At 43.5% G+C, this 27129-nt stretch overlaps 1 pseudogene; it reads right to left on the minus strand.

Annotated features, from left to right (window-relative positions):
• Nucleotides 1–2483: 2483 nt before the first annotated feature.
• On the minus strand, nucleotides 2484–27129 carry LOC100454835 (uncharacterized; annotated as a pseudogene).

Consider the following 27129-nt stretch of genomic DNA (forward strand, 5'->3'; position numbering starts at 1 on the left):
GACATTGCAGGCTGGGCTGCGGTGGGGGGCAGAATGAAGATTCAGGCTGTACTTTTCAAGGGACCAAGGGCTTGGGATCCACATAAGCCTCCCACACCGTCAGATGTCAACTCCATCAGTACTGAAAGACAATGGGAGATGAGGTAGGGAGGGGGTGAGAACGTGGGGAGAGGGTAGGGAGGTGGTGGGAAAGAGAGGAAGGAAGAGGTGAGGAAAGGCAAGGAGGAAAGGGAAGGGAAAAAAAGTTGTTTTTCAACTATTATGATCAGTGTGATCGTATCTAAAGCAGTCTTGGAGTCAGGGGACAGGCTGTAATTGTTTAAAAGGTGGCCTGTTCCTGGGGACTTCCCAGCTCAGCAGGAAGCAGTCACAGATGTTTTGGCAGTTGTTTAGCCAGGAAGTTCTCTGCTTAAGACATGCATGGGGTGGCTGGGCGCCGTGACTCACGCCTGTAATCCTGGCACTTTGGGAGGCAGAGGCAGGGGGATTGCTTGAGCCCAGGAGTTCTAAACCAGCCTGGGCAACGTAGTAGGACCTTGTCTCTATAAATAAATAATTAATTTAAAATTTTTTTAAAAAAAGACTGGCCTGAGGTCCAAACCGAAATGGCCTCCCGACTCCATTTTACGTGCTTTGACTAACCCGTCACTGTTTCCCTTCATCATTTTGTTAAGATGCTGGACAAGCCCCAGTTCTAGCCACCCTTTTTAGTTACTCATCACTGAATGCTCCCATGTGTATACAGGCAGCACATGTTAATAAACTTTTTCGGCTGGGCGTGGTGGCTCACGCCTGTAATCCCAGCACTTTGGGAGGCCGAGGCGGGCGGATCACGAGGTCAGGAGATCCAGACCATCCTGGCTAACAAGGTGAAACCCCATCTCTACTAAAAATACAAAAAAAAATTAGCTGGGCATGGTGGCGGGCACCTGTAGTCCCAGCTACTCAGGAGGCTGAGGCAGGAGAATGGCGTAAACCCAGGAGGCGGAGCTTGCAGTGAGCCGAGATGGGGCCACTGCACTGCACTCCAGCCTGGGTGACAGAGCAAGACTCCGTCTCAAAAAAAATAAAAAATAAAAAGTAAAAATAAAAATAAACTTTTTCTTGGCCGGGCACAGTGGCTCACGCCTGTAATCCCAACACTTTGGGAGGCTGAGGCAGGCGGATCACCTGAGGTTGGGAGTTAGAGACCAGCCTGACCAACATGGAGAAACCCCATCTCTACTAAAAATACAAAATCAGCCGGGCGTGGTGATGCATGACTGTAATCCCAGCTACTCGGGAGGCTGAGGCAGGAGAATCACTTGAACCTGAAAGGCAGAGGTTGCGGTGAGCTGAGATCGCACCACTGCACTCCAGCCTGGACAACAAGAGCGAAACTCCGTCTCAAAAAATAATAATAAAAATAAAAATAAAAAATAAATAAAATAAAATAAAAACCTTCTTATCTTGTTAATCTGTCTTTTGTCAATCTAATTTACAGGGCCCAGCCTGTAAATCTAAGATGAGTAGAAGGAAAAAGAATTTTTCCCCTCCTGGGCAGAACACTCGTGGGCACGTGAGCCTTGGCTTCTTTACCACATATCTGAGCAGCCAGTGTGGCGGTGGTGAGTGGCAGTGGTGAGTGGCAGTGGAGAGACTCCAGGAAGCAGCCATTTCCCTATCCTGGGTGCTTCCTGTTTCTGTCTAATGCTACACATAGTCCATGGTTTCAGTACATTGTATGTGTTTGATTGCCAATCCCTGTAATTACATCCTACCTAAAATATACATTTTTGTTCCCGGAACCAAGCCAAGTCCGGCTGCATTTTCTTGAGGCCCGGTAAGGAGAAGCAGACAGACTAGGAAAGAAGGGAATTTATTGCTGTAACCAGATACAGGCAGAAGGCTGGAGATAATTCCACCAGGCCAACTCAAAGTGTTACAATTGTCTTAGTGTTTAGATAGGTTGGGGTTATGTGCCTAGGTGCAGTGTAGCATTCGCCTAAGTCTACTGGTAACTAATTTTGTTTCAACTAGAAGGTCAAAGGCAAAAATGCTTTCTAAGTCGGATTAAGCTGTGAGGGGCCCAGTACCTTCAAGGCCTGTCTACTGTGGTACCAGAGTGATTATTTCTATCTTATCTGCTTTACAGCTTGGTCTGGAGAGCTGCCTTAGACTCTCCAATGAATCTATTCAAACAGCTGCCTCTGTTACCTTGACTGTCTCAGATTTCGTTGACCCGAGACTGGTCCTGGCACTAGGAATGAAAGACTGTCTCTATTATTTTGGTTTGCTCCAGGTTAGGGAGAAGCCCACGCAAGGCTCCTACTGGCCATATGTTTCATTTCTAGCTTTGCTGTCTGGGCACCAATTTCCCTAGGTTTAACTATTTGCTCAATGTTAAGGTAGCTCTGGGGAAATTCGTCTGTGTAACTGGGGTGCTATGCAGGCCTGTCTGTGTGACTGTCATGCAGGTCTGTCTGTGTGATCGTCAGGGAGAATCAGCCGGCCACATTTTCAATATCTTTCTCCTCTTCTGGAGAAAATAACCACTCAGTCTTTAGTGTCAGCTCACCCTTCAGGGTTTGACACCTGGAGCAGCAGTCAAGGAAGCTGAAAACAGGACCTTCCTTTCTAGGTGTTAACTTTAGCCACTGTGGTAGATGGTCCAGAAAGATGGCCACTGCTAATTCCTTTCCTCCCTGAATGTGCATACTGTTGCAGCCATTAGAGGCGGAGTCGGTTTCCTTCCCTTGAATTCCGTCTGGTTTTGTGACTTCCCTTGACTAATAAACAGAATGAGGTGGAGTTTAAAGGGAATCACAACCCACCCTATGGTACAATGATTCTTTTAAGACATGCAAGTTATAGATACAGAAAGAGGTCTCTTCTGAGCTTCCCTTATCTGACTATAGTCAGGGCCTTTGGAGAATGAAGCTGCCATAAATCCCCTCTCTGGGGGAGCTTCCAGCCAGGAAGGAGCCTGACGGTTAGCACCTGGGTGAGAAATTGCATAAACAAACATTATCATAAACTGTAATACCTGCCATTGGTTTCCCTAAAAGCCCATTTGTACTTCCCACAGAAGCTCTAGCTTTCCCATTCCTTCTCCCTATTAAATTGTTGTTGTAATATACCCTTACCCCTAGCTGTTCAGCAAGCTGCTTCTTTCTAATGCTCTCACATGTATGAATATAAAGCATGTTTTTTTTCCCTCTAGTTAATCTGTCTAATGTCACGAAATTTGCAGGCCCACTTCCTCCCCCCACCACCACTTGAACCTAAGTTAGTGATGGAAAGGTTTTATTCCCAATATAGTTGTGTTTTATGTTCCTGTTCTAGGCTTAACTTTTCAGGGGCCTGGAAGCTTCCATTTTTGTTTCAGGAAGCTAGATGCTATGCTGTAAAGAAGCTCAGCCAAGACAACTGAAAGAGAAGAGACTACATAGAGAGAGAAAGGCCACATGGAGGCCCACTGGGGCTCCACGCATGTGAGTGAAGCCTTTTTGGACTTTCAAGCCAGCCAACTAATAAGAAGTAAAACCATCACTGTGGAGTGGCAAACAAAAGAAAATGCATTTTAATCTGGGTCTCAGGAATTGCAATTTGGGAGACACAGATCCAGCAAATAGGAAAATCATGTTCCATCTTGGTGAGATTAGGCAGAGGCTTAGAAGGACTACTGTGAGTTTACACATCTAGAAGGTTTTAGCATAGTTCATAATGGATGATGGCTGGTTAACAATTTAGTACGTCTTTGATGATCAATCTAGTTCAGCATAGCTGTCTCTTGTCGGTAAAAAAAAAAAAAAAAGCCAATCTCTGCAAAATATTTAAAGAGGTTTATTCTGAGCCCATATGAGTGACCATGGCCCAGGGAACAGTCTAAAAGAGGTCCTGAGAAAGTGTGCCTGAGGTGGTTGAATTACAGCTTGGTTTTATACATTGTAGGGAGACAGAAGTTATAGGCAAAGACAAATCAATACATCTAAGGTATACACTGGTTTGGCCAGGAAAGGCGGGACATCTCAAGGAAGGAGCATTACAAGTCATAGGTGGATTCAAAGATTTTCTGATTTGGAATCGGTCAAAAGAGTTAAGCTGAAGACTTAAAGTCAGGCCGGGCGCGGTGGCTCACGCCTGTAATCCCAGCACTTTGGGAGGCCGAGGCGGGCGGATCACAAGGTCAGGAGATCGAGACCATCCTGGCTAACATGGTGAAACCCGTCTCTACTAAAAATACAAAAAAAAAAAAAATTAGCCAGGCGTGGTGGTGGGCACCTACACGTAGTCCCAGCTACTTGGGAGGCTGAGGCAGGAGAATGGCGTGAACCCAGGAGGCGGAGCTTGCAGTGAACCGAGATTGCACCATTGCACTCCAGCCTGGGTGACAGAGCGAGACTCCATCTCAAAAAAAAAAAAAAAGACAAAGTCAGTAGAAAGAAATGCTTGGGTTGAGATAAGGGGGGTGGGCTGTGATTCTTGTTATACAGATGAAGCCTCCAGATAGCAGGCTTCAGAGAGAATAGATGGTAAACGTGTCTTTTGGAATTTCACAGGTGTCAGACTCTTAGTTATCTCTGCTAGATCTGGGAAAAGCCTAGCTGCATTAATAAAGATCCTCTACAGATGAAAAATTTCTTTCTCAAAAGATGGCTTCTCAGGACCATTTCAAAATATGCCAAAGAAATATATTTTGAGGTAAAATATTTTAATTTTCTTCAAGGTCTGTTATCTGTCATGTGATATTATACCAGTTGGAATTTGGTATCTTATTACCAAAGAGTCTGTTTTGTCAGTCTTATGATCTCTATTTTAATGTTAAAGCTGGTCTCTTATACCTAAACTTTAAAAGGGAGAGAGTATAATGAGGTACGTCCAACCCTTCCTTCCCATCATGGCCTGGAATTTAGTTTTTCAGCTTGCTCTGGGGTCCCCTCGGCCTAGACAGCTGTCTGTTCAGTTGGTTGGGGGCTTAGGGTATAATTTTTGGTTTACACTCTTCAGGTTGATGATCAGGCAAAGCATAAACAGTTCAAATCAAATGCAGCTGGTTTTACAATTTGGCCCAGTTACAGTCAGATTTCATCTGGGGGTCCAACTCTTCATGCCTTCTCAACTCAACTGTTAGATACCTCCAACATAACCATCTTCATTGTGGATTTTGTCAGAACCCCAGCCCATCGTCTCACTGAAGCCATCCTAGTGAGTGAACATGGCTATCACCACATGAACTAAAAGAACCATCCAGCCAAGCCCTGTCTAGTGTCCAGACCTACAAAAACAGGAGCAGTTTGGAGTGGTTTATTATCTAGCAATAGATAACTGAAGTAGCTACAAAGAAAACTTTAGCATGATTTCCAGGCAAAGTGCTCTCTCCTCAGAATTTGTAAGATTCTTCCAAAGAGCAGCTGTAGAGCTGTAAGTATCCAATCCAAACAGATGGGAGAAAAGATAAAGCTCTTGACAAGTTGCTGTGGAAAATGCCAATTCATGTTATCTCTGCCTTCCCGGGAACTTGCAAATGAACCAGCCCTCAAATGCAGCTCCGGATATGACAAACCATCCCAGATGGACCCCTAAAGGTCCCGGATAGCTTTGTATGTTTCAAAACCACATAAATCCTAGAATCTACAGTTTAGGGTTTTTTGTTTGTTTGTTTGTTTTAGACAGAGTTTTGCTCTTGTTGCCCAGGCTGGAGTGCAATGGCATGATCTCAGCTCACTGCAAGCTCTGCCTCCTGGGTTCAAGTGATTCTCCTGCTTCAATGTTCCAAGTAGCTGGGATTACAGGCACGTGCCACCAGGCCCAGCTAATTTTTTGTATTTTTAGTAGAGACAGGGTTTCACCATATTGGCCAGCCTGGTCTCAAACTCCTGACCTCAGGTGATCCACCTGCCTTGGCCTCCCAAAGTGCTGGGATTACAGGTGTGAGCCACTGCTCTTGGCCCAGTTTAGGGTTTATAGTGTGCCAAACTACGAGATCTCTCCCAGTTCTGCTTATCTTAATGTAAAAGGACATTAAATATAAATAATATAAATTATATAATTAATGACAATTAAAATTATTTTTAAGTTAATTGGGTTTTTTTTTTTTTTTTTTGAGACTGAGTCTCACTCTATTGCCCAGGCTGGAGTGCAGTGGCACGATCTCACCTCACTGTAACCTCTGCCTCCTGGGTTCAAGCAATTGTCCTGCCTCAGCCTCCTGACTAGCTGGGATTATAAGCGAGTGCCACCACGCCTGGCTAATTTTTGTATTTTTAGTAGAGGCCGGGTTTCACCATGTTGGCCAGGCTGGTCTTGAACCCCTGACCTTAGGTGATCCACCCACCTTGGCCTCCCAAAGTTCTGGGATTACAGGCATGCGCCACCGCGCCTGGCTTGCTAATTGGTTTTTTAACTAAAGAAATAATTTATGGAGAATCAAACATAAAAAGGTATAAGACAAAAAGAAAAAGTCAAATGGTATCAAAGAATGGTGTTCCAGACTCCCAAGTAGGAATCCTTGCAGAAATTTTCCATGTTTATACAATAACCACCATAAACACTGAACATTTACTACGTGTCAAGTACTCTCCTAAACACTTTATATGCATTAACTCAGCAGAAAGCAAATTTTTTATGTAAAAGTTACATAGCAAATATTTTAGGCTTTGTGGAGCATTTGGTCTCCGTTGCAACTAATCAACACTTTGTTGTAGTATGAAAGCAGCTATAGGGAGTATGTTAACTAACGGATGCAGCTATGTTCCAATAAAACTTTATTTAGAAAAACAAGCTACAGCGCCAGGCGCAGTGGCTTACGCCAGTAATCCTAGCACTTTGGGAAGCCGAGGCAGGCAGATCACGAGGTCAGGAGATCGAGACCATCCTGGCCAACACGGTGAAATCCTGTCTCTACTAAAAATACAAAAATTAGCTGGGCATGGTGGTGTGTGCCTGAAGTCCCAGCTACTCGGGAGGCTGAGACAGGAAAATCACTTGAACTCAGGAGGCGGAGGTTACAGTGAGCTGACATTGGGCCACTGCACTCCAGCCTGGTGACAGAGCGAGACTCCATCTCAAAAAAAAACAAACAAGCAACAGCCAGATTTGGCCTATGGCTATTAGTTTGCCAACTCTTGAATTATACTCATGTAATAGTCAAAAAAACCTTATGAGGATTATTATCATAACACCATTTTACAGATAAGGAACCAGGGATAGATACAGAAACAGAGAACTCAAGTAAATTGCCCAACAAGTTATCAAGTAGTGAAACTGAGATGTAATCCCAGGCTGTCTAGCTCCAGAGTGTTTTTTAGACACTATTTTTTAAAGCACATATGTATGCATGTATGTCTTTAAAATTTTTATTTTATTTATTTATTTTTTGCGATAGGGTCTCACTTTGTTGCCCCAGCTGGAGTACAGTGGCATGAACATGGCGCACTGCAACCTCGACCTCCCAGACTCAAGTGATCCTCCTCTCTCAGCCTCCCAAGTAGCTAAGACCACAAACATGCACCACCATGCCCGGCTAATTTTTTCAATTTTGTAGAGCCAGGTCTTGCCATGTTGCCCAGGCTGGTCTTGAACTCCTGGTGAGAGCTGAAGCCAGCTGGACTTCCTGGGTTGAGTGGAGACTTGGAGAACTTTTCTGTCTAGCTAGAGGATTGTAGACACACCAATCAGCGCTCTGTGTCTAGCTAAAGGATTGTAAATGCACCAATCGGCACTCTGTAAAAACGCACCAATCAGCACTCTGTGTCTAGCTAAAGGATTGTAAATGCACCAATCAGCACTCTGTAAAAATGTACCAATCAGCGCTCTGTGTCTAGCTAAAGGATTGTAAATGCACCAATCAGCACTCTGTAAAATGGACCAATCAGCGCTCTGTAAAATGGACCAATCAGCAGGACGTGGGCGGGGCCACCTGTAAGAGCTGTAACGCCATGAAGGTCTGCGGCGTCATTCTTGAAGTCAGCAAGACCACGAACTCACCAGAAGGAAGAAACTCTGGACATATCTGAAGGAACGAACTCCTGACACACCATCTTTAAGAGCTGTAACACTCACCGCGAAGGTCCGCAGCTTCATTCTTGAAGTCAGTGAGACCAAGAACCCACCGGAAGGAATCAATTCTGGACACACTGGCATCAAGTCATCTGTTCACCTTGGCCTCCCAAAATGCTGGGATTAGAGATGTGAGCCACTGTGCCCGGCTGTGCTGTTTTGTTTTGTTTGTTGTTGTTTTTTTCTTTGAGATGGAGTCTCGCTCTGTCGCCCAGGCTGTGGCACAGTGGCGCAGTCTCAGCTCCCTGCAACCTCTGCCTCCTGGGTTGAAGCGATTCTCCTGCCTCAGCCTCCCGAGTAGCTGGGACTACAGGCTCGTGCCACCATGCCCGACTAATTTTTTGTATTTTTAGTAGAGACAGGGTTTCACCATGTTAGCCCGGATGGTCTCAAATCTCTTCACCTCCTTACCTCAAGATCTGCCCACCTCGGCCTCCCAAAGTGCTGGGATTACAGGCGTGAGCCACCACACCCAGCCTATGTGTATTTTTTTTTTTAACTCATACTGTACATGCTGTTTGGCATCTTGCTTTTCTCACTTAACAATATCTTGCCTATCTTTCCACATATATAAATCTACCTCATTCCTTTAATTTGCTGTATAGCATTCCATTGTATGAATCACCAATCAATAAATACCTAGATTGTTTCTATGCATTTTCCCTTAAAAACGATGCTTCACTGAGTATCCTTGTGCTGAGGTATTTGCCTGCAGACGCTCACATAGCTAAGAATGAAGGAAAAATTATTATAAATAAAATGGTTGGACCAGGTGAGGTGGCTCACACCTGTAATCCCCACACTTTGGGAAGCTGAAACGGGAGGATCACTTGTGGCTAGAAGTTCGAGGCCAGCCTAGGCAGCAAAGTGAGACCTCATCTATACAAAAAATAAAATTAGGCCGGGCGCAATGGCTCACGCCTGTAATCCCAGCACTTTGGGAGGCCGAGGTGGGTGGATCATGAGGTCAGGAGATCGAGACCGTCCTGGCTAACACAGTGAAACCCCGTCTCTACTAAAAACAATACAAAAAAATTAGCCAGGCGTGGTGGCAGGCACCTGTAGTCCCAGCTACTTGGGAGGCTGAAGCAGGAGAATGGTGTGAACCTAGGAGGCGGAGCTTGCAGTGAGCCCAGATCACGCCGCTGCACTCCAGCCTGGGCGACAGAGTGAGACTCCGTCTCAAAAAATAAAATAAAATAAAATACAAAATTAGCCGGGTGTGGTGGCACAGGCCTGTAATCCCAACTACTCGGGAGGCTGAGGCAGGAGAATCGTTTGAACCCAGTAGGCGGTGGTTGTGGTGAGCCAAGATGGCGCCATTACACTCCAGCCTGGGCAACAAGAATGAAACTGTGTCTCCCACTCAGAAAAAAAAAGAAAAGATCAGCAACAGCATAAAACCACCAAGGGCTAAAGGGACAAATTGAGGAGCCGGTGTGACCAGAGGCTAGAAGCTGGGTGGGAAGGACTGTCCTGCCTGGTGGGAGCTGGGTCATATATGAGACAGATGCAGCCGCTGCTGGGAAGACCCCCAGATGCAGAAAGGGGAAAGAAATATGCTGGCTCTCCCATTCAATTATTCACCCTTCAGTCTCCTGCCATCACTTTCCATTGGCTGATTCTAAATGAAAGCCCGTTGGCAAAGGGGCTTAGGAACTGTAGTTTGCAGGGCTCAGCCTCTGTGGGACAGAGCAGAGCAGAAGGGTAGGGAATGGGTCGGAAAGCAAACAGGAAATGACTGATGTAAAGAATATTGTGTTTTACATTTTGAAATACTATGCAGCCATAAGAAAGAATGAGTTCATGTCCTTTGCAGGGACATGGATGAAGCTGGAAACCATCATTCTCAGCGAACTAACACAGGAACGGAAAACTAAACACCGCATATTCTCACTCATAAGTGAGAGTTGAACAATGAGAACATAAGGACACAGGGAGGGGAACATCACACACTGAGGGGAGGGGAACATCACACACTGCAGCCTGTCAGGGGTTGGGGGGCAAGGCGAAGGAGAGCATTAGGACAAATACCTAATGTATGCGGGGCTTAAAACCTAGATGACGGGTTGTTGGGTGCAGCAAACCACCATGGCGCATGTATACCTATGTAACAAACCTGCACGTTCAGCACATGTATCCCAGAACTTAAAGTATAAAAAAAAATATGCCAAATTGCCCACCAATGCAGCTACAAAGATTTATAGTTCCAAGTATGTCTATTTTCCAGCAAATTCCCCAGCACCATGGAGATTTATCCGTCTACTTAAAATGGTTTTCTGCTATTTTAATTTGCATTTCCTTAATTATGAATGTAGTTGAACATCTTCTCAATTATTTATATGCCATATTTACTTTGTTTAGTATTTAATGCATGCTATTTAATATGTATTTTTCTCTTAACAGTAGGTTTATGTCTTTTGCCAATTTTCTTTCTACAAGATTTTTTTTCCCAAATTCAAACGAGTGTCAGTAGAATGCCAATTTTCCTATTAAGTTGTTGGACTTATTACTTGTAAGAAATGTATGTGTCAATCTTAAGTGTTGCAAATATTTTTCCCCAGAATGCTCTTTGCTTTTTAACATTTTAGTCACATGTTTTACTACGCTGTTTTTAATTTTTATGTAGCCAAACATAAATCTTTTTCTTCTTCTATATCCTCTGGATTAAAGATTTTGTCTTTTGCTTAAAAAGGACTTTTCCTCAAGATTATACAAATATTGGAATGGAAGAATATTTTTAAATTTTCTTCTGTGTTTTCTCTGCTCTAGACAAAGACTAGCCCTTTGGGTCTCTTTATTCTCCCAGGTTAAAAGCTGTTTGGTTTGAGAATATTCTCTTGCACATCCTGCGTTCTGTCTTCATTAATCTCCAAAGGAATTTCTTAATTAACAAGAGAAACCCTTTTTCTCTCATCTGAGATACACAATGTAGTTAACTTGGAAACTCTGACAAGCCTCCTTTTCTATCTCTGAGCATCTCCTCTGCCTTGTCAACTCTTGTAGGCTATCAACTAGTCTAAATTTCTATTCTAGGCTGTGGATTGTAATGAAGAAGGCCTTGAATTAAAAGGGAGTTGGAGACAATATTGAAATATGACTAGAGGCTCCGTTCTCCAATATATGCAAAAGTTTTCTTCTCTGCAGTAGAGATGATGCCTACAGTGATTTCACAATTCTAGCCAGTACTATGAGGTTCATAAAAACATGGTGCACAAATGCAGGAATCATGTGTGTTTTGTGTTTAACTGTTGTATTCCTGGCATTTTGCATGGTACATGGTACAGCAATGATCCTCAAAAAATATTTACTGATTTGTCAGAATGATTTGTATCTTCTCCAACATATCTGGATCCTAAGGGGTGATGCCAACAAGAGTCCTGGAGAAAAGTGTTTCTGTTATAACGTGGCATGGTTAGGTCTTGAAGTATACATTTGCTTATATTTGCTGTATACCTTTGTGCTGTGCTCTCTTAATGATCCCCCAAAAGCTCCTTTCCCACCTTCCCCAGGCCACAATGTTGCAGAAAAAAATTCAAGAATTGCTAACTTGACTGTGACTTGAAATGATTAAAATGCATGCTTACAAACCAGTTTCTTAAACCGGTTTCTTAATTCACAAAGACTAGATAAAATTACAGCTGGGAATAGGGAGGAGATAGAAGAACAGGCAGCTGATTGCAGGGGAAAATGAAAGGAAATAGAGACTTGAAGGAAGAAAAAAGGAGAAAAAGATCTTCCATCATGAAGGCTGAATGATAGGGGAAATTTTTCACACACCCCTATAAACAAACACATAATCTGAGGACAAGCCACACCCCACCTCCGTAGACATTTAAAGTCACCCTACCTTGTTGAGGAGGAACTCAGATGCCTTGGGTTGAAAATGGCCCAACTGTCTGATAGAACTGGTATTTGTGGTTTCTTTTGAATAAAAGAAAGAAACTGAAAGAAAACTGACCCTCCCAGTCTTAAAACTTGAGAAAGTTACATTTGTCTTAATCTGAGTTCCTTCCTCATGAAGCCAACCATCAGGCCTCCCAGATATTATCAAGGAACTGAAACTCACCAGATCACTGCATCTGGACAATGAGGAGCCAGACCCCTCACCAATCATGATTGCCTAAGCAGCCACCTGCTTCTTGTTGACCAACTTCTCCCCTTTACCCCTTCCTAATTCTTGTTTTCCCAAAAATGGTTACATTTCTTTTCTGTTATACAAACCCTTAATTTTAATCAGTCAGGGAGATGGATTTGGGACTCATCTAGAACTCATCTCCCAACTCCTCAGCTGCATCACCCAACTAAAGCCTTCTTCCCTGGCAATACCCATTGTCTCAGTGATCAAGCAGCAGTACCTAGACAGAACCCCTGGCATTTTGGTAACAGGGTGAATAAATGGATGTGCAAGGAAAACCTCTTCATCTTAAATAAAGGGCAGATAAACACTAAGCCTTAGGATGGTGCCAATGAACACATGTTGGGTTGTTTCCACTTTTTGACTATTATGAATAATGCTGTTATGAACATTGTATACAAGTAGAGGAAGGAGTCTAAAGGCCCAGGGAAACAAGAATAATGCATGAATCTGTTATGAACAGCCTGCCCTGCCACTCTGAAAGACAGTCATCCCTGGAAGAGCCTGGAGGACGTCCCCTATACCCAGGCATTACAGATGCAACAGTAAGGAGACTTGAGCATTCTTATAAAACTCTGTTGCAGCTGTTCTTTGCCAGCAGGAGATGGTGGCAAAGGATGTTGCCATGGAATTGAATTTCCTGATCTCAGCTGGAATAAAGGATCCAGGAGTGGTAGAGGCCAGTGGCAATCCTTAGCTTGCAGTGACAAGGTGTCTTAGTCAGTTTGGGTTTAGTCAGTCAGAACACCATAGATGGGTACTTAAACAACGAACATTTATTGCTCAAGTTCTGGAGACTGGAAGTCCTGAGATTAGGGTGCCAGCATGGCTGGTTTGTGGTAAAGGCTTGCCTCCTGGTTCACAGATGCCTGTCTTCACATGGCAAAGAGAGTGAGATCTCCTCTCTTTCTCTTCTCTAAGGACACTAATCCTATAGCAGGAGCTCCACCCTTATGAGCTCATCTATACCTAATTATTTCCCAAAGACCCCACTTCCTAATACCATCCCATTGGGGGTTAGGGTTTCAACTTACAGATTTTGGGTGAACACAAATTGCATAACACAAGGTGAGTACAATTACCAGAGTAACCCACAGGGATGAAGTGTGTATGATCAGAGGGTATGACCTTTCGGGATATGTAACATCGTGTAATCAGTCATAAGACTGTAGGAATTAAATACAAGGGCAGCCCAAAGTACTTCTTCACATATCCAGGCAATGATTCTAGGTCTAGTGGGCAGAAACCTAGTTTAATTCACTGTAGCAGAAATTCACACACTCTTAGCCAGTTTCTCAAACTAAGCTAGTTCACAGACTTGGAGCCCAAAAGCACACTGCAATGTGACCACAGGTGTGTTTTGTGGATCTTCAGTAAAACATTCCCCAGAGACAAGTAGGGCCATTTCCCAGTGTGACTATAAACTGGAGAAAGATAAATATTTTTTTTGGTGGGGGGGGTTAGTTGATTTTGGCTCTGAACTGATGCTAATCCATGGAGACACAAAATAAAGTAAGATGAAATGAAACAAACACAACAACAACAACAAATCCAGCATAGTCCACCACTCAGAGTAGAAGTTTACAGAACCCAGGTGATAGATGGAACTTTGACCAGAGTCAGTTTCCCAGTGTGTCCAATGGCGTGATGGAGCCATTCAGTGGTTACTTCTCTAGTCTCAGAATGAATAGTGGGAAAAGGTATATTTAGCAACTGTTCTTTGATTGATGGAGTGAGGGAGGGCTATTATATTAAGAACATTCAAGTGAAAGCCTCTGAAAATCCTCAGATCACCAAAATAGTGCTCCCAAAGTAATTCTGCAATCTGGGGGAAATTCCGTGGTGACAGTTGTGCAATGGTGAGTGTACATAATGCCACCAAATGTTACACTTAAAAACGGTTAAAAAAGGCCGGGCATGGTGGCTCACGCCTATAATCCCAGCACTTTGGGAGGCTGAGGCGGGCGGATCACGAGGTCAGGAGATCGAGACCACCCTGGCTAACACAGTGAAACCCTGTCTCTATTAAAAATACAAAAAATTAGCTGGGCTTGGTGGCAGGCGCCTGTAGTCCCAGCTACTTGGGAGGCTGAGGCAGGAGAATGGTGTGAACCAGGGAGGTAGGGCTTGCAGAGAGCTGAGATCGCGCCACTGCACTCCAGCGTGGGTAACAAAGCAAGACTCTGCCTCAAAAAAAAAAAAAAAAAGTTAAAATGATAAATTTTATGTAATATATACTTTGTCACAATAAAAAAGTAAATGATCATCAACAGCTCTATTGTTTTAACTTGTACATATCGTGTTTCTTTCATTTTAAAGTAGAAACAGTAGATATTTAAAATCAAAAGATAATTTCAAACATTGCTTGTTGTCATTGAATTCAAGAAGAAAACTTTAAAAAAGAAAAACCACAGAAAACTTTAAAAATAATAAGGCCAGGTGGTGGTTCACACCTGTAATCCTAGCACTTTGGGAGGCCAAGGCAGGTGGATCACCTGAGGTCAGGAGTTCAAGACCAACCTGGCCAACACGGTGAAACCCGGTCTCTAGTAAAAATACAAAAATTAGCCGGGCATGGTGGTGCACACCTGTAATCCCAGCTACCCAGGAGGCTGAGGTGGGAAAATTGCTTGAAACCGGGAGGCGGAGGTTGCAGTGAGCAGAGATTGTGACACTGAACTCCAGCCTGGGTGACAGAGCAAGACTCCCTCTCAAAAAAAAAAAAATAAATAAATAAATAAATAAGTGAAATAAATAAATAATAAAGTTTACTCCATATATATTCAATTTATTTTATTTTATTTTTGTTTGTATGAACATATACAATACAAATTTAAAATGTATAAGTAATTAATTGTGGAAAATGGGATCTATCGTGAGGATAAAGCAAAGTTATGCAACAAGATGAAGCAACAAAAAGTGATTTTTGAGGAAGATTGCAAATTATCTTAAGTAATTTAGAAAGTTCACAATTTCCTGAGCTTTAACAGCATTAACAGGAAGCATTAAGAACAAGGATGTGGTTAGGTGTCTATTGGTTTTTCAGAAAGACATGTAACACGAAAACCGCTGACATTAAGAGATAGGTAGCAGCTTTAATAATTTACCAGCCTTGTATTTCTTCACATTCTTATTTCAGAGATAGCTTGAAAATAGTCCAAAAGGAAGACAATTCCAAATTCCTGAGGATTTTCACCAAGTGTTGAGTGTACTATATAAAGTGATAACAGAGGATTATGTGGATGCATAACCCAGTGGCAACAAATTCCATTTTGGCTGTGAACTACTGAACAGATTCACTGAATGTGTTCATTTGCTGAACAAACCTTATTTCAGCAAATGACAAAATAAGATTTGTTCAACACATCTCATGTGAGTGCTCACATAGCGTGGGCTCTGTGGTCAGACAAACACTGGGCACTTCTCTTGGTGTTATCACCTTAAGTTGTGTGCCTTGGGGGAAGTTACTCAATTTCTCATTCCCTCCATTTCCTCATGCACAAAGTGGCAGAAAACAAAGGTGTTGTGATGATTAAATGAGATACTGTATACAATATTCTTAGTACAATGCCCAGCACACGGTGAGCCTTCAAGAAATGCTATCTACTAGTCCTACGTGCAATGCACTGTGGAGAGGGCTAAAAATGACACGTGTGGCACGAGTTGCAGTTTAATCCTGTGCTCCACTTACTCTAAGATTCAGGTATGTGTTGCACTAGTTGGACTAGTGGCCAGGGGTCAGAGGAAAATAAGAACCTCCCGAAAATGTCTTCCCTTATTCTAGAGGAAGACAGAGTTAAGGAGAAAAGCTTTAGCTCAAGGAAAGGGCATTAGAGTTAGAATGGAGGGAAAAAACATCTACTAATCAGAATATTCTACTGGCCACAGTCTCTGACCTTCTGGCAATTAAAATTTTAAAGTTAAAGATTACTTAAAATTGGCTGTGTATGGTGGCTCATGCCTGTAATCCCAGCACTTTGTGAGGCCGAGGTGGATGGATCACAAGGTCAGGAGTTCAAGACCAGCCTGGCCAACATGGTGAAACCCCATCTCTACTAAAAGTACAAAAATTAGCCAAGCATGGTGGTGGGCATCTGTAATCCCAGCCTTGGGAGGCTGAGGCAGGAGAATCTCTTGAAATCAGAAGGCGGAGTTTGCAGTGGGCTGAGATCACGCCACTGCACTCCAGCCTGGGCAACAAGAGCAAACAAAACTCTGTCTCAAAAAAAAAAATTACTTAAAATTTACTTGGAAACTTAAAAGTGCACCATTAAGTAACTCCTGGGACCAAGCAGATGTCATGAGAAAAATTAAGAAATATTTGCCACTTCATCAGTTATAAGACAAAAAAAAAATTTTTTTTAATTTTAAGACATACTTAAATTGAGTGATAATGAATTGGGTCATTATCCCACCAATTGGGTGTGTCCCCACCCAAATCTCATGACAAATTGTAATCCCCAGTGTTGGAGGCGGGGTCTGGTGGGAAATGATTGGATCTTGCACACAAATTTCCCCTTTGGTGCTGTTCTCGTGATAGTGAGTGGATTATCAGGAGATCTGGTTGTTTAAAAGTGTGTAGCACCTCACCACTCTCTCTATTCCTCATGCTCTGGCCCTGTAAGACGTGCCTGCTTCTCTTTTGTCTTTCACCATGATTGAAAGTTTCCTGAGGCCTCCCCAGCATGCTTCCTGTACAACCTGTGGAACCGTGAGCCAATTAAGCCTCTTTTATTTAAAAATTACCCCGTTTCCGGTGGCACACACCTGTAATCCCAGAACTTTGGGAAGCTGAGGTGGGTGGATCACCTGAGGTCAGGAGTTTAAGGCCAGCCTGACCAACATGGAAAAACCCCGTCTCTACTGAAAATACAAAATTAGCCAGGCATAGTGGCGCATGCCTGTAATCCCAGCTACTTGGGATGCTGAGGCAGGAGAATTGTTTGAACTCTGGAGGCAGAGGTTGTGGTGAGCAAAGATCATGCCATTGCACTCCAGCCTGGTCAACAAGAGCAAAACTCTGTTTCAAAAAAAAAAAAAGAAAAATTACTCGGTTTCAGGTATTTCTTTATAGTAGTGCAAGAATGGACTAACACAATGAAAATACCAAATAATCAGGCTAGGTGTGGTGGCTCATGCTTGCAATCTCAGCACTTTGGGAGCCTGAGGTGGGAGGATCACTTGAGGCCAGGAGTTCAAGACCAGCCTGGGCAATATAGTGAGACCCAATTGCTACAAAAAAAAATTTAAAATTAGCTGGGTGTGGTGGCAAGCACTTGTATTCTCAGCTACTTGGGAGGTTGAGGCAGGCAGGAGGAGCACTTGAGCCCATGAATTTGAGATTGCAGTGAGTATGATAGTACCACTGCACTCCAGCCTGGGCAACACAGCAAGACCCTGTCTCAAAAAAAGACAGTTTTAAAAATGAACATAAAGTATAAACTAACACCAACATTCAACATGTACACACACATATACACACATACGCAGTTAGCCCTCTGTATTTGTGGGTTCCACATCCGGGGATTCAACCAACCACAGATAAAAAATATTTGGAAACTAAAAATTCCACCCTGAGCTTCTGGACCTCAGCACCAGCCCCAGGGCTGCTCTAGGGGCCATATGGCCGAAGGGAGTGCAAGGAGCTACCAGAGGCAGAATGAAGAGACTGAAGCAATGACAGCCACTTATTTTGAGGAATTACGTGTCACTGATGACTATGCCAAAACATTTTGTATTAGAATTAGTGATGATGTTGATTACCCCAAATGGACACTTTGCTCATAGGTGATGCTACTGAATTAATATCCAGGTACAGCTCCACCTACTTATTAATAGGTAAGACTCTTGGCTTAAAGGACAAGAATGTGCAGATTTATCAAATGGGCTTGAGAAAATACAATTCAGAATATTGGTGAAAGTATTCTTTACCTGTGGGTGGAGAAAATAAGAGATGCTCAGCCGTGCACAGTGGCTCCTGCCTGTAATCCCAGCACTTTGGGAGGCCGAGGTGGGCGGATCATGAGGTCAGGAAATAGAGACCATCCTGGATAACATGGCGAAACCCCATCTCTACTAAAAATACAAAAAATTAGCCAGGCGTGGTGGCACTCACTTGTAATCCCAGCTACTCAGGAGGCTGAGGCAGGAGAATCACTTGAACCTGGGAGGCAGAAGTTGCATTGAGCAGAGATCGAGCCACTGCACTCCAGCCGGGGCAACAGAGGGAGAAAAAAGAAAAAGAAAAACAACTCTAGGGGAATAGAAATACCTGATTTCTTGTCATTGAGACACTCACACTGTTAAAGGAATATTGCCTTTTTTTTCTTTTTTGATTATATAAATAGAGATGCATCTCACTATGTTTCCCAGGCTGGTCTTAAATTCTGGGACTCAAGTGATCCTCCCACCTCAGCCTCACCAAGTGTTGGGATTACTGGCATGAGCCATTGTGCCTGACCCATTTTTTGTTTTGTTTTGTTTTGTTTTGAGACAGAATCTTGCTCTGTCGCCCAGGCTGGAGTATAGTGGCGCAATCTCAGCTCACTGCAACCTCTGCCTCCTGGGTTCAAGCAATTCTCCTGCCTCAGCCTGCCAGGTAGCTGGCACTACAGATGCCTGCCATCACATCTGGTTAATTTTTTGTATTTTTAGTAGAGATGGCATTTCACCATGTTGCCCAGGCTGGTCTTGAACTCCTGACCTCAGGTGATCTACCTGCCTCAGCCTCCCAAAGCGCTGGGATTACAGGCATGAGCCACCGTGCCTGGCCCTGTCTGGCCTTTTTACTGCTTTTTATGGCTTATTGAAATAGTTTGTATTAGTCTTTTCTCATACTCCTATAAGAACACATCAACACATCAAAGACTGGGTAATTTATAAAGGAAAGAAGTTTAACTGACTCACAGTTCAGCATGGCTGAGGAGGCCTTAGGAAACTGATGATCATGGTGGAAAGGGAAGCAAACATGTTCTTCTTCACAGGGCAGCAGGAAGGAGAATGAGAGTCAAGTGAAGTGGCAAGCTCCTTATAAAACTATCAGATCTCGTGAGAACTTACTATCACAACAATAGCATGGGAGAAACTGCCACCATGATTCAATTACATCCCACCGCCTTACACAATATGTGGGGACTACGGGAACTAAAATTCAAGATGAGATTTGGATGCGGACATAGCCAAACCCTATAATTCTGCCCCTGGCCCCTCCCAAATCTCCTGTCTTCACATTTCTTTTTTTTTTTTTTTTTTTTGAGATAGAGTCTCACTCTGTCACCAGGCTGGATTGCAGTGGCACAAGCTTGGCTCACTGCAACCTCCACCTCCTGGGTTCTAGCCATTCTCCTGCCTCAGCCTCCCCAGTAACTGGGACTACAGGCGCATGCCACTACACACGGCTAATTATTGTATTTTTAGTAGAGACGGGGTTTCACCATGTTGGCCAGGCTGGTCTCGAACTCCTGACCTCAGGTGATCTGCCTGCCTCAGCCTCCTGAATGCTGGGATTACAGGCATGAGCCACACCACACCTGGCCGATGATAAACCTTTGAAGGCTAAAAAGCAAAGAGATGATTGCAGACTAACTCAGAAGAACTGAGAAAGCTGAATTATGTGGCAACAGTAGAGAAAAATTGAAAACAGAAATGATTATATTGTAGAATCACAAACAGACCCAGATCTTCTACCTGCTCTCATGCTGCTGGATGACTGTTTCTCCCTAGTTTCAGCAGAATTTGGAGTCTGTGGACTGGGAAACATCAAGTACAGCTGAGGGCTTTGGGACCAAACAAAAATAGAGGTTTACACAATACCATGCTTGCTGATTGCTAAGTCCCTGCCTCTTGCCTCACAGCCTTCATCAATCATTTAGTGCCCAAACCATGTCAGCCAGATCTTTACCCTCTAGGAAGGGGATTGTCACACCTTTCTCTCAGGAATCAAAGCAGCCCAAGAGGAAAGAAGAGAAACTGATAAGATTACCCAACAAATAAATGGCCCTACAGTAAAATCAGAAATACAAGAGCTCTCCATATACTGCAAACTTCCAATCAGCTGTAGTCCTTCATTCCTCATCGTAAGAAACCAAAAATTACCAAAACTCTTAAGTAAGCCTCTATCATGCAAGACAAAGAGCACACAAGCAGGGAAACACCTTGGAGAAACAGAATACTATGTGGATGAAAGAAAATTAACTCATGTTCAGTCAAAGCTTCTCATAAAAGACCAGGCGCGGGCTGGGCGCGGTGGCTCACTCACTCACTTTGGGAGGCCGAGGGAGGTGGATCACGAGGTCAAGAGATCGAGACCATCCTGGCTAACACGGTAAAACCCCATCTCTACTAAAAATACAAAAATTAGCTGGGCATGGTGGCAGGTGCCTGTAGTCCCAGCTACTCAGGAGGCTGAGGCAGGAGAATCACTTGAACTCGGGGGGTGCAGGTTGCAGTGAGCCGAGATAGCACCACTGCACTCCAGCCTGGGTGACAGAGCGAGACTCCATCTCAAAAAAATAAATAAATAAAAGACCAGGCCCAGTGGCTTACACCTGTAATCCCAGCACTTTAGGAGGCTGAGGCGGGCGGATCACTTCAGGTCACGAGTTTGAGATCAGCCTGGCCAACATGGTGAAACCCCGTCGGAGTGAAACTCTGTCTCAAAAAAAAAAGAAAGTTTCTCATAAAAGAGCAGCAAATAAATCTGTTATGGTTAAAACATAGAACAAACAAATAACAAATAACAATAACTAAGGAAGCTTAGTTTATTAGAAATGTGCCAGGCAAGGGAGATAGTGAGCAAATGGAGTCAGTCAAATGGACGCCGAGTAGCTTTAACGTTTGAGTTTTATACGGTTTCACTGAGGAGGCGTCAGCCAAAGGATGCTTTTAGGGCGGGGATAACAAGAGTTGGGGGAGGGGCAGGAAGGAAGGGTAGAGTTAGGACAGGAAAGAATTGGTCAAAAGTTGCAAAGTTGAGTCACTGACTGTGTTGATAGGCTAGGCAAGGCTGTCTGTGAAAAAGTCTGTGGTTTTGTTTCCTGAACACCTGGGTCCAAGCTGAGCTGTTGCTGACATAGTTTATCTGTCTTGCAAATTGTGGTTTCTGTGCTGTTTTTCAAGTTGTGGTTTCTGTAGTTTTCCATTTCTCAGTCTTGAGAAAGATAAGATAAGAAAAGATACTGCATTCTGAAAACAAGAACAAGATGTTATTTTGTAAAAAGAGGAACATTCAGAGAACAAGAAGAAATTTTAGACGTTAAAGACATGATAAGAAATGAACATTTTAATGAAGAATTGAAAGATAAAATTGAGGAAATTACACAGAAAGCGTGGCAAAAAGACAAGGAGATAGGAAATGAGAGAAAAAAAGGAAAGAAAATTTATGAAATCTATGAAGTTCAGCAGCCAAGTAACAGAATTTCCAGGAAGAGTAAAACAGAGGGGAAGAAATCAACAATGAAATACTTCAGGTCGGGCGTGGTGGCTCACGCCTGAAATCCCAGCACTTTGGGAGGCCGAGGCGGGCGGATTGCCTGAGCTCAGGGGTTCAAGACCAGCTTGGGCAACACGGTGAAACCGCGTCTCTACTAAAATACAAAAAATTAGCTGGATGTGGTGGCATGCACCTGTAGTCACAGCTACTTGGGAGGCTGAGGCAGAAGAATCGCTTGAACCCAGGAGGCGGAGGTTGCAGTGAGCTGAGACTGGGCCGCTGCACTCCAGCCTGGGCAACAGGGTGAGACTCCGTCACCAAAAAAAAAAAAGAAATAGTTGAAGAAACACACTCAGAATAGAAGGACCAAACTGAAAGTGTCCATCATAATAGATGAAAATTGTCCTGCACTAAAGCATATGATTATGAAATGTAAAATATCTAGGACAAACAGGAGATTCTCAGGCTTCCAGAAGGGGTAGAAGGGTGGCACGAAAGGGTGGTGGGGGAGTTGGAATTGGATTGGATTTCTCAGCAGCAACACAGGAATAAGAAAAGAAACAAACTAAAAGAGGAAGGTGTGACTTTCTTTTCCTCCGGGTCACAGAAGGTCGTCCTTCCTACCTACTGGCTGCCCTCGGGGGCAACCCCTTGCCCAGCACCAAGGACATCAAGAAGATCCTGTACAATATAAGCAACAAGGCCAATGGCAACCAGTGCAGCAAGATCATCAGTGAGCTGAATGGAAAGAACATTAAAGGTGTCATTGCCCAGGGTATTGGCAAGTTGCCAGTGTGCTCTCCCACAGGGCTGTGGCCGCCTCTGCTGCCCTGGCTCTGTAGCTCCTGCTGCTGGCCCTGCCCCTACTACAAAGGAGAAGAAACGAGAAGAAGGAGTCCCAAGAGTCACATGGTGACATGTGATTTGACTTCCTGCTCCCCTGCCAATTCCCCTGGAAAGAAAGAAAGAAGGGAGGGAGGGAAGGAGGGAGGGGAAGGGGAGTGGGGGAGGGGAGGGGAGGGAAAGGGAAGGGAATAGAGGAAACAGGAGAGACACAAAGTGATGGCGAAGGAAAATCACAGGATCAAAAACAGCAAATGTAGAAAGCAACTGATCCAGACTGGGAGAGGCATAACTCAAAAGACAGGCATGTTGGGGATTTGTTATGCACCATTTAAAAAGATAAAGCCATTCTTAGCCCATGGGTCATACAAAAACAGGCTGCAGGTCAGTTTTCTGACCCCGATCTAGTCAATAAAAAAGAAACAGGATGAACTGACACGAATTTCTGGAAAGAAGGAAGGAAGGAGGAAAGGAAGCAGGAAGGAAAAAAAAGAAGAAAGGGGCCAGGCGTGGTGTCTCACCCTTGTAATCCCAGCACTTTGAAAGGCCAATGTGGGTTGATCACGTGAGGTCAGGAGTTTGAGACCAGCCTGGGTAACATGGTGAAACCCCGTCTCTACTAAAAATACAAAAATTAGCCGGGCATGGTAGTGCACCCCTGTAGTCCCAGCTACTCGGGAGGCTGAGGCAGGAGAAACACTTGAACCCAGGAGTCAGAGGTTGCAGTGAGCCTGGATGGTACCACTGCATTCCAGCCTGGGTCTCAAAAAAAAAAAAAGAAGAAGTAAGGAAAGAACAAAGGAAGGAAGAAAAGGAAGGAAGGAAGGAAGCGAGAAGGAAAGAAAAAGATAGAGAAAGAAAGAAGGAAGAAAGGAAGAAAAGAAAGAAAGAGAAAGAAAGGAAGAAATGAAAGAAGAAAAGAAAGGAAGGAAGGAAGGAAGGGGGCTAGGTAAAGGTGTGACCCAGGTATTGATAAAGAGATAGGGGAGTGGTCAAAGGCATTTCCCTACATCATACTGTAAGGAAAATTCCTGGGTGAGCCCACAGAAACGACAGGTTAATCCAAATTATAAACTGAGTAATCTCATTGTAGAGCCTTTGCATAAATCCAGGATACCTAGTTATCCAATAGTCTCCCTGGCCAGATTGCCAAAGCTTTCGCTGCTCTGGGTCTTCTTCCTCATTGTAGTCCCTGTCATCAGGGTTTCCACAGCACTCAATTCATTCTCCAAGCTTTGACTGCAGTATTCTTCAGGATACATCATCAATCATCTTCCCTCTGCCTTGACATGGTGCTTGGCACTGTGACCCTTGACACAATGTTAAGTGCCTTGACACATATTGCTACACTCCCCAAATAAGACTTACTTCAAGTGAATATACATTAGATATCTGCAGGAAAAATGAAGAAGAGTAAGACAGCAACCATCCCTTCCCTTTAAGAATTCCCTTCAAGAACAAGGATTTTTCTCCATATAACAAGAATGTGATTGCAAATTGCTTCACAAAAATGTAATTTGGCAGAGCTGTAATCTCCACTGGCCTCTCCAAAAAGCCACAAGTAAAATAGCCTTTGATATAGACAATAAATTGTAAATATCAGTAGAAGCTTCCTTAGAAGCTATCTTGATGATAGACACTGACTTTTTTGTTTTTTTTTTTATGTTATTTCCATTGCACTATGTGGCAAAATATTTCACATTAATCTAACCATCAGTCTGCTTTCTATCACTATATACAATATTTGCCTTTTCTAAAATTTTATAAATGTGGAATGATATAGTAGAATCTTTTGTGTCTGGCTCCTTGTATTTAGCATAATGCTTTTTTTTTTGTTTTTTGTTTTTTGTTTTTTTGAGACAATCCTGCTCTGTCACCTAGGCTGGAGTGCACTGGTGTGATCTTGGCTCACTGCAACCTCTGCCTCCCTGGTTCAAGCAATTCTCGTGCCTCTGCCTCCAGAGTAGCTGGGATTACACGCGCCCACCACCACACCTGGCTAATTTTTGTATTTTCAGTAAAGACAGGCTTTCACCATGTTGGCCAGGCTGGTCATAAACTCCTGACCTCAAGTGATCCACCCCACTCGGCCTCCCAAAGTGCTGGGATTACAGGTGTGAGCCACCACACTCAGCTCTTTTCAGCATAATGCTTTTGAGATTCATACATGTTGTGATGTGTATTGGTAGGTTTTTTGTTTGTTTGTTTCTATTTTGTTTTGGCTCACAAACAGAAAAATCTAAAGTAGCTCTTTTTGGTAAGTAGCTTTGCATTGTATGGATGTAAAACAGTTTATCCATTCACCAGTTGGTTGCTTCCAGTTGGGAGATACATACTATGAAAAAAACTCCAATGAACAGTTGCACACAAGTCTTCGTGTGGACATGTTTTCATTTCTTTTGGGGAAGTATATAACAGTTGGATTACTGGGTCATGTGGTAACTCTGTCTTTCACATAATCAGAAACCACCAAACTCTTTTCAAAGTATTCATACCACTATGGTTTGTGTTCCTCCAAAACTCATGTTGGAATTTAATTACCATGGTGACTCTATTAAGAGGTGGGACTAGGCTAGGCATGGTGGCTCATGTCTGTAATCCCAGAACTTTAGGAGGCCAACGCGAGAGGATTGCTTGAGGACTGGAGTTCAAGACCAGCCTGGTCAATGTAGTAAGACCCCATCTGTACAAAACATTTAAAAATTAGACAGACATGGTGGCACACACCTGTGGTCCTAGCTACTCACGAGGCTGAGGTGGGAGGATACCTTGAGCTCAGGAGGTCAAGGCTGCAGTGAGCCATGATCATGCCACTGCACTCCAGCCTGGGCAACAGAGCAAGATCTTGACTCTAAAAAAAAAAAAAGGAGGTGAGAATTTTAAGAGACAGCCCTTAAGCCCTCATGAATGGATTAATCTTTTCATAAATTAACAGATTAGTGGGTTTATAGTTATCTTAAGAGTGGGTTTGTGATAAAAGCCAGCCTTGCACTCTTCTTATCCTGTGATGCCTTCACATGTTATGACACAGCAAGAAGGCCCCCTGCAGTTGTCACTCCTTGTCCTTGAATCCAAGCACTTGCCAGTTTCCAGAATTTTACGAAATACATTTCGGCTGGGTGAGGTGGCTCACGCCAGTAATCCCAGCACTTTGGGAGACCAAGGCAGGTGGATCACTTGAGATCAGGAATTCAAGACCAACCTGGCCAAATGGTGAAACCCTGTCTCTACTAAAAATACAAAATTTAGCCGGGAGTGGTGGTGCCTGTAATCCCAGCTACTTGGGAGGCTGAAGCAGGAGAATCCCTTGAACCCGGGAGGTGGAGGTTACAGTGAACCGAAATTGCGCTGCTGCACTCCAGCCTGGGTGACAGAGTGAGACCCCTTCTTAAAAAAAAAAAAAAAAGAGCCAGTCGCTGTGGCTCATGCCTGTAATCCCAACACTTTGGGAGACTGAGGTGGGCAGATCACGAGGTCAGGGGATCGAGATCATCCTGGCTAACATGGTGAAACCCCGTCTCTATTAAAAATACAAAAAATTAGCCGGGCGTGGTGGCAGGTGCCTGTAGTCCCAGCTACTTGGGAGGCTGAGGCAGGAGAATGGTGTGAACCCAGGAGGCGGAGCTTGCGGTGAGCTGAGATCCCGCCACTGCACTCCAGCCTGGGCGACAGAGCAAGACTCTGTCTTTAAAAAAAAAATAGAAATACACAGAGCCACTATGACAGCAGTAAGTGAGAGAAGAACGTAAGACAGTTACTGCACCCTCATTACTTTAGAATTCAATCATTAAAACATGGTGGTATATGTTATTGTAATTCACATCTGATAACTAGTGAGGTTGGGTTTTTTTAATGTTTATTAGACTCTTTCAATTTCTTACCTGAATTGTCTCTTTTATTCTTTTTTTTCCCCCCCACAAATAGGACTTTTTCTTTGTCACTACTAGAAGTCTAAACTTTAAACAAGATTCTTGGACTGACAGCTCATAGCCGTCAGCTCTTTCAACTTTACCACCTGTTTTGTCCCCAGTGGCCTTTCCAGAACTACCTTCACCATGAAGTTCCGTGAGTTTTCCTAATTCAAACTTGGGCTTCTTCTGCATTTTTACTTTTCTAATGAAGATATCATGAAGAGCATAAATAGATTGGCAAGCCTTTTCTATGACTTTTCCAGTGCTGTTTGGAATCAATTTATTGACTACTTCTTTCAAGTCATTTTGTCTGCACCTCTCAGGTCATGATTTCCATCATCTTCTTCCAGATCTGGTGGACCTGTTGGTGCTGAGCATAAGAGGTCTTCCATATCTGATTGTTGCATTTTTTAGTAAAACCAACACAGAACAGATGAAGCAAGTAACCACGGAAAGTCTTGACATCGACATGAGCTTCAGTCATGGTCTGCCATTTTTTGACCATGGAACACATTTTGTCATGGTTAAGATTCATGCCATGAAAGTTAGTTCAGCAGTTTTTGCCCTGAACATCTTCAGTAATCAGCTTGAATTTTCTAAATGTAACTTCCTCATTTGGCAAATCAGCAAGACTCACTTAAAACACACAACCCTTGAGACCATCTGATGCAATTTTGGTTCCTTGGGTCCTGGTGACTAGCATCTTTCCAATATTTATTTATTTACTTTTATATATTTATTTATTTATTTACCTTTATTTATTTATT

The sequence above is a fragment of the Pongo abelii genome, chromosome 10 (genome assembly GCF_028885655.2).
Source record: "Pongo abelii isolate AG06213 chromosome 10, NHGRI_mPonAbe1-v2.0_pri, whole genome shotgun sequence".
In the NCBI taxonomy this organism is placed as follows: Eukaryota; Metazoa; Chordata; class Mammalia; order Primates; family Hominidae; genus Pongo; species Pongo abelii.